Source organism: Myotis lucifugus, unplaced genomic scaffold (assembly GCF_000147115.1).
Source record: "Myotis lucifugus unplaced genomic scaffold, Myoluc2.0 scaffold_4433, whole genome shotgun sequence".
In the NCBI taxonomy this organism is placed as follows: Eukaryota; Metazoa; Chordata; class Mammalia; order Chiroptera; family Vespertilionidae; genus Myotis; species Myotis lucifugus.
The window spans coordinates 1-7,705 of record NW_005875481.1 but is presented as its reverse complement, the minus strand read 5'-3'; the positions used below and the strand labels follow the sequence as shown (position 1 = coordinate 7,705).

At 44.8% G+C, this 7,705-nt stretch overlaps 1 pseudogene; it reads left to right on the top strand.

Moving 5' to 3' along the window:
- Nucleotides 1-1,400: 1,400 nt before the first annotated feature.
- On the top strand, nt 1,401-1,584 carry LOC106695902 (annotated as a pseudogene).
- The last annotated feature ends 6,121 nt before the right edge of the window (nt 1,585-7,705 follow it).

The following is a 7,705-nucleotide window of genomic DNA, read 5'->3' as shown; positions in this document are numbered from 1 at the left end:
ACAGTCAGGCCAATTATGAGGACATTGATGTAAATGCTCAAAACTGTCTTCCTCAAGCAGTTAGAATAGAAGGCTTTGTGTTCAAAAATCAACATGCAAAAGAAACAGACCCACATGCTAAGAAGAAATCACTTCCCCCTTCTCCCACCCCCAAATATGCTGACTTTCAGGAAAGGTAGGGAATATCTGATTTAGATACAAGCAAGATTATAAATAGTTCCTGTATCAAATAAGAGGAGCCCAAAGTAATAAGAGGGTAATAACACTAGTCACAGTACCAGAAAGACTCTGGAATGGAAGCATATAAACCTGAGATGAATGAAGACGTGAAGGGGATGAAGTGAAAGAGCACATTCAGTGGTAGATGATATTAATGCAGATTGATAAAGGGAGAGACAATCTACAAGGAATAGGCATTCTGCTTAGAAAGGGAGCAATAATGAAAATCGAATAAAGCAAACTCCCAATTCGAGGAAAACACTTCAAATTGAAAACTGAGAGGGATCACACTAGCTAAGAAAGATAAGTGAATAGAGATGCATTCCAACATGATGTAATGAAATTTTACATTTTGAAGATTAAGAATACATACCCAGCCCTGGCTGAGTAGCTTAGTATGTTAGAGCGTTGTCGTCGTCCCAACACACCAAGGTTGTGGGTTCAATCCCTGGTCAGGGCCCATACAAGAATCAACCAATGAATGCATAAATATATAGAACAACAAACCGGTGTTTCTCCCTCTCTAAACAAATGAATAAAGAGAATTTTCAAGAATACATACTGAAATCACTCATTCAGAACAGAAAAGACACCAGGGTTTCACTTCAGGAATAAAATGATACAAAAGAAATGCTCCTACCAGGACTTAAGATAAAATGACCAGGCTACAAGTATTATATACCAGCCAAGGTTAAAAAGATAATTTCAGATATGCTACCCAAGCATTTATTCTATTTAAAATGGCATATGTAGCCCTGGCCAGTTTGGCTTAGTGGATAAAGCATCGGCCTGAGGACTGAAGGGTCCCAGGTTCGATTTCGGTCAAGGGCACATGCCCAGGTTGTGGGCTCGATCCCCAGTAGGGCTCATGCAGCAGGCAGCCGATCAATGATTTTCTCTCATTCATTGAAGTTTCGAACTCTCTCTCCCTCTCTCTTCCTCTCTGAAATCAATAAAAATATCTTTTAAAAAATAAAATTAAAAATAAACAGTAAATTTTTTTAAAAAAAATGGCCTATGTATTCTTATCCAAGTAAGGATAACTGAATTAAGTAGTAAAAACTGAATATAAATATGGATAAATCACACCAAAAAAATAAAATTAGCCCTCCCCTCCCCCTCATCCTCCTCGCTCTTTTAAGTTGCTGTGCTGGCCACCACACACTCTTCATGCCTAGTAGCCATGCCTCCCAAAAACTGAGGAAATCAATGACTTCCTGTTCACAGCCAGGAGAAAGGACACTAAATGTGTCAAGATGAAGAAAAGTAAGATATCTTTATACCTTGGTCATCACAGACACAGGGCAGGCAGAGAAACTGAAGCAGTCCCTGCCCTCAGGTTTGGCAGTGAAGGAACTGAAATGAACCAGACAGGCTGAACCAAACTGTATTAAAATTTTAAAATTAAAATTACGCATGGAAACCTAAAGCTGATAAATATTATTTCTATAATAAAATACATAAAAATTTAAGAAATATGAAAATTAATTATGTAAAAATTGATGTGATTTATAACCCAAGATTTAAAAGTAATATGAAATTAAAATAATAAAAGTACCACATTCCTAATATTTCCTTAAAGAGACATTTGAATTAGACCAAATATTTATGGAGGAAAAAATAATGTTTTAATTATTAGATTACTACAGATTTATGATAATTTAGACCAAATATTTATCTTCCAAACAACTATAATAAAAGCAAACAAAGCATTTTCTAGCAAGATAGTCATAAGCAATTTTTAAATGAATGCAATAGAATAAATTATTATTAGGTTGAGAAAATTCACACACTGTCTGCTGAAGTAAAATTGGCTTTAAAACAAAATTTGAAAATCGGATACATACAGAGGGACATTCAAAATGATACTAGACAGTTTTTCATTAACAGATGAAAAACTTTATTCAAGCAAAAATAGATATATTGTTATCAAAGTAAAATTAAAGCAAAAAAGTCTAAACCAGGGTAAAAGTGTTGTTTTATATTGATAAACTCAGAATTATAGTTTAGTGGTATTGAATCTTTAAGCAAGGGGAAGTAACTAGAAACACAAGAGAAAGTAAAATTTTAAAATAACATCAGCTCATGGTAAGTCATATAGGTAAATATATATAGAATATCAAGATACTTAAATAATGTAGTATATCAAATTGTTTACTTGGAGAGAACATTTACAGAAATATTCATGCATCATCCGCAAAATGATTATTTAAGATTCCATAAAGTATATTTAAAAACTTATCCTCAAATAGTTTATCCATATTCTCATATCACAAGCAATAAAGATCTAGGTTAGGGTTTTTTTGGTTGTTGTTGTTAATCCTCACCCAAGGACACTTTTTCTATTGCTTTTTAGAGAGCGCGGACGGGAGGGAGGAAAGGAGGGAGGGAAGACCAGAATGTAAACTGAGGCGAGAAAGAAAGCTGCAGAGCAGGTCAAGGACCACAACCTGTGCTGTCACTCAGGGGACACTCAGGGGCACTCAGTGCTGGGTTTAATGCTCCGTTGTTACCATTTTGTGATTCTTAATAATTTTACCTTAAAACTCAGCTTTGAAAGTAAAGTTTATGGAGACAGTGGAGCATGTGCATGAGCAGAGGGGATGTGCGCAATATGAGTACCTGCCCTTCCCTTCACAAACAGCATTGGGGAAGCCCCATGGCACAGAATTTCCATGGACCCATGATGGTGAGAGTTCAGTGACACTCAACATGAGTACAAGTAAGCTTGCTCTGTCTACCACTAAGTAAGGGGCGTGCTGACAGCCCTGAGAGGCTACATGCTTTTCATTTGAACCAGTTGCCTTTCGGGGACCCTGAAAACAGCTGTATGCATGCGGCTCTGCCCAGGGATAGTAATAGGGATGGGAGTGAGAGAGCACTGAGGATTGTCCCTAGGGAACTGAAAACTTATGAGAGTCCTAAACGAATGACTTATAGCCAAGGAGCCTCCTCAAATAGCAGCACGTTATTCTAGTCAAGATTCTGGAAAACGAAACCGGTTTGGCTCAGTGGATAGAGTGTCGGCCTGCGGACTGAAAGGTCCCAGGTTCAATTCCGGTCAAGGGCATGTACCTTGGTTGCAGGCACATCTCCAGTAGGAGATGTGCAGGAGGCAGATGATCGATGTTTCTCTCTCATCGATGTTTCTAACTCTCTATCTCTCTCCCTTCCTCTCTGTAAAAAATCAATAAAATATATTTAAAAAAAAGATTCTGGAAAACACTCCTCCTTGTAGACAATATAACCAAGTGCAGTCTGATATGTGGACCGGACTTCTGTGTGGGGATGTACCTCACTGAGAACTGGTCGTGGGGTTGTATAGGGATCACACTCTGACACACACCAACTCGGCCACCTCCATGTCTGCTTGAAATGTCCTGTGGAGAGCTTTATTACAGAACTTAGGGGTTGGATATATGTAACATATGTGAAATATATTCCTGGGGGGTGGGGGAGGGATGATATTTTAGACTTTATTATTCAATTATAACTTACTAAAACAATTTCTATTTAACATTCACAAAACTATGGAAGTCTAAAAGACCTTCAAGTTCTTTACCCACACTTATGTAAGTTGGGTTTGAGGACATATATGATCCTCAGTGTAAACGTCTGGGCACAAGCAAAATTTCCAGGGAGTATTTCCGACTTGTAAGGTAGTGGACCTGGTGAGACCAAAGTCAAAGTCTCCAACATTAAAGGAGACCCAGCTAATATCTGAGTTACAGATGAAACACACAGAGCATTCATTACGGTAAATAAATATAGGATATGTTAAAAGGCAAATTGGAAAACAGGCGAGGAGAGTAGGGCAGAAGGACCTAGAGGCCCAGAAGAGATGGAGGGAGTCTGCTGGGCTGGTTGGGGGGCGGGGCTGTGGACAGACCCTCTTGAAGGTGGACCGACCCCCACTCTCAGAAACCCTCTGTGACTCCACAGTGCTCTGTGATGCAGGCCTGGCTATAAAGCCAAGAGTCGGAGCTCTCAGAGCTCAGTTGCTTTAAGCAGCGTTGTTGTTCGGAAAATGGGACTCAGTCTATTTCTGAATAGCCTTCTAGAGTTTTATCTGAGCTTCTTCTGCTCAGAATGTTTATATGGTAACCTCAACATAATTTCCATCTTGGTGTTGAGCTTCTTCCTCCTCTTCCTCATTTTCTTCGTGGGAATTCCATCAATCCCAACTTTCTGGAAAAATGAACATCCCCAAAAGGTAAGGAACCCTGAGTGAGTGAGCCCCCAAAGAGTTCTTCATTGTTGTTGCCATTTCGATTCCCACATTTCTGAGTGAGTTTGGATGAGTCAGAGAGACACTGAAGATGGGACATCTTAGGAGAGAACAGAACATCGCTTTTCTAGGGAAAGAGACCGGGCAGGGGCTAGGGGTTCAGGGAGGACTCAGGCTTCCATCTGAATCTCACAGACCATCGGAGTGTGGTTACAGGTTTCTGGCTACAAACACAGGGATTCCCTAGTCTGGATCCAGTTATTCAGAGACATGGGAGTCTCTGTAGGACATCAGAGTTAACCAGCACTTCATCCTGAGTCATGCTGCCCTGGCAGGCATCCCTTAACTAGCCTTTGTGTTGGGCTGCTAAGAAGAGCAGTGCTGAGCCTCTGAGAGCCTCTGAGTGAGCAGAGGCTGCAGCCTGAGCACCATCAGGTAAGTGGGTCCTATCTGATGGGACAGAGATGGACTGTTGGCCTCAGATTATATGCCGACCTTGAGCAGAGGACCTCTGAGTATACCAAGTGTGGACCCCATAAACAAAGTCCTTCTTTTGAGTTTTTAAAAAAGGAAAAATTAAATACATTTTAAAGCTTTAAAAATGGTAAAAGGAACACAAAGTTCTATTAGTTAAAATGTATTTGGTTGGCTCAGAGAGACATTATTCTTAGATAGTCAATGTCTGAGTTTCCTAGGGGGAGGAGGAGAGAAATGAGGCCTAATTACCCATTCATTCCTTTTTGTTCTCAGCATCGGGTCAGAGCCAAGAGGAGAAGGAAAGGTGGGACACGGAAAGGTAAGGTTCTGCCTATTCCACCTGAGCTCTCCAAGGGTGACCCTCCTCTCTCCTTCCCATGAGGTACCAGGTCCGTGGTCTCTGTCAGTTGGTAGATACAGCCCCACTCATGAATCAGAGCCCTCAGAGGAGAGGCTCATGGAAAGACTGGACCTGAGATACTGCTCAGATTCCCTGCTCTGCTGTCCCTGGGTAAGAAGCAGTGAGGGACCTGGGCCATGGGTGTTGCTCAGTAGATGTCAAGAGTCAGAAGTTCTGCCTCCTGACTTTGAGAAAGTACTCTGACTTAAGGATGATCAGATTCCTCTTTCTTTCACAACAAAGCAGGGCAGATCAGGGGGTTGGGGCGCGACCCCCTGTCACCCACAGAGCAGGGCCCATCAGGGGGTTGGGGCACTCCCCCTGTCACACTCATGGCAGGACCGATGGGGAGGTTGCGGCTCCACCCTGTCACAGAGCATGACACCCATTGGCCGCGGTCACCCATTGGCTGCTCTCCTTCAGAGCGGCTTTGAGCATCAAATGCAATCCTATCTAATAATAGAGAAACATGGTAGTTAACCGTAACTTTGCTACCCTTCCCATTGACTAATCAGGACGATATGCAAATTAACTGCCAACCAAGATGGCAGCCGGCAGCCAGGCAGCTGAAGCAAACGGGAGACTTGCTTGCTCCAGTGATGGAGGAAGCCAAGGTTCCCTGCCTGCTGCTGCCAGCCTCTGAGCTGCACTCTAAGAAACAATGTTACAATTATAGAAGCTAAACAAACACCAGAAACCTGCTTTCAGCCAGCCGGGCCTTGGAGCTGGAGCTGAAACAGTGTTTCAATTATAGAACCCAAACAAACCCAGATACCTGCTTTCAGGAGCCTAGGTCTCAGAGCTGGAGCCAAGCCTCAGAGCTAAAGCTGGTTCTCAGCTCCAGTGACAGCCATTGAAGGTAAATAAAGCCCAGAATAAAAAAAAGAAAAAGAAAAAGAAATAAAGAAAGAGGTTGGGAGCTTCAGTCGCCTGCCAGCCTGAAAACGGCTCTCAGCCCCTCACCCAGACTGGCCAGGCACCCCAGTGGGGGCCCCCACCCTGAAGGGGGTGTGACCAATCCAAACAGCCATCATCCCCTCACCAGGCTGGACAGGCACCACAGTGGGGTCCCCCACCCTGAAGGGGGTGTGACTAGCTGCAAACAGCCATCATCACCTCATCCAGGCTGGACAGGAATCCAAGCAGGACCCCACCCTGACCCGGGACACCTTTCAGGGCAAACCAGCCGGCCCCCACCCGTGCACAAGGCCTCTATCCTATATAGTGAAAGGGTAATATGCCTCCCAGCACCGGGATCAGCAGAGCCGCAAGCCCCCCTGGCCCCTGGAACAGCATGACAGGGGGCAGTGCCCAAACCCCCTGATCGCCCTGTGGCTCTGTGTGTGACAGGGGGCGGGGCCACATCCTCCTTATCAGCCCTGCTCAGTTTGTGAAAGGGGGAGGTGCCCCAACCCCCTGATAAGCCCTGCTCTGTGCCTGATAGGGGGGAGCTCCCCAACACCCTGATCGACCCTGCTCTGTGTGTGACAGGGTGCAGTGCCCCAACTCCCCCATGGGCCATGCTCTGTGACAGGGTGGAGCCGCAACCTCCCCATCGACCCTACAATGAGTGTGACAGGGTGGAGTGCCCCAACCCCCTGATCCGCCCTGCTCTGTGACAGGGGGCAGTGCCCCAACCCCCTGATCTGCCCTGCTCTGTGTGTGACAGGGGAGAGCTCCCCAACCCCCTGATCAGCCCTGCCCTGAGTGTGACAGGGGGGAGTGCCCCAACTCCCTGATCCGCCCTGCTCTGTGACAGGGGGCAGCGCCCCAACCCCCTGATCTTCTCTGCTCAGTGTATGACAGGGGAGAGCTCCCCAACCCCCTGATCGGCCCTGCCCCGAGTGTGATAGGGGGGAGCTCTCTAACTCCCTGAGCCACCCTGCTCTGTGTGTGACAGGGGGCAGTGCACCAACTCCCTTATCAGCCCTGCTCTGAGCCCGACCAGGGGCTGCACCTAGGGATTGGGCCTGCCCTCTGCCACCGGGATCGGGCCATAGCAAGCAGGTAGCTTAGGGACACCCTGCCCCCCTGCCAGGGCACAAATTTTTGTGCACCAGGCCTCTAGTAATACATATAAAATACTTTATCAATTAAGCAACACACCCATGGGGGGGGCAGGGGGAGGACCTTATTAATATTATCATTGACCATTTGATTTCGTTTACTAATTCTTGAGGGTTTCACAGTCTATTATCCCAATGGTCTCCCATAAATGGACCCCTGTGTAATGCCCATGTGTCTACCTTCATTACATGTAACTCACTCTCCCTTCCTCTCTCTGAAATCAATAAATAGAATAATTACAGTTAAAAAAATAAAATTGATGTGAGACTGAATTGAAACATCTGTAAAGAAAGGAGCCCAGTACCTGGTACAGG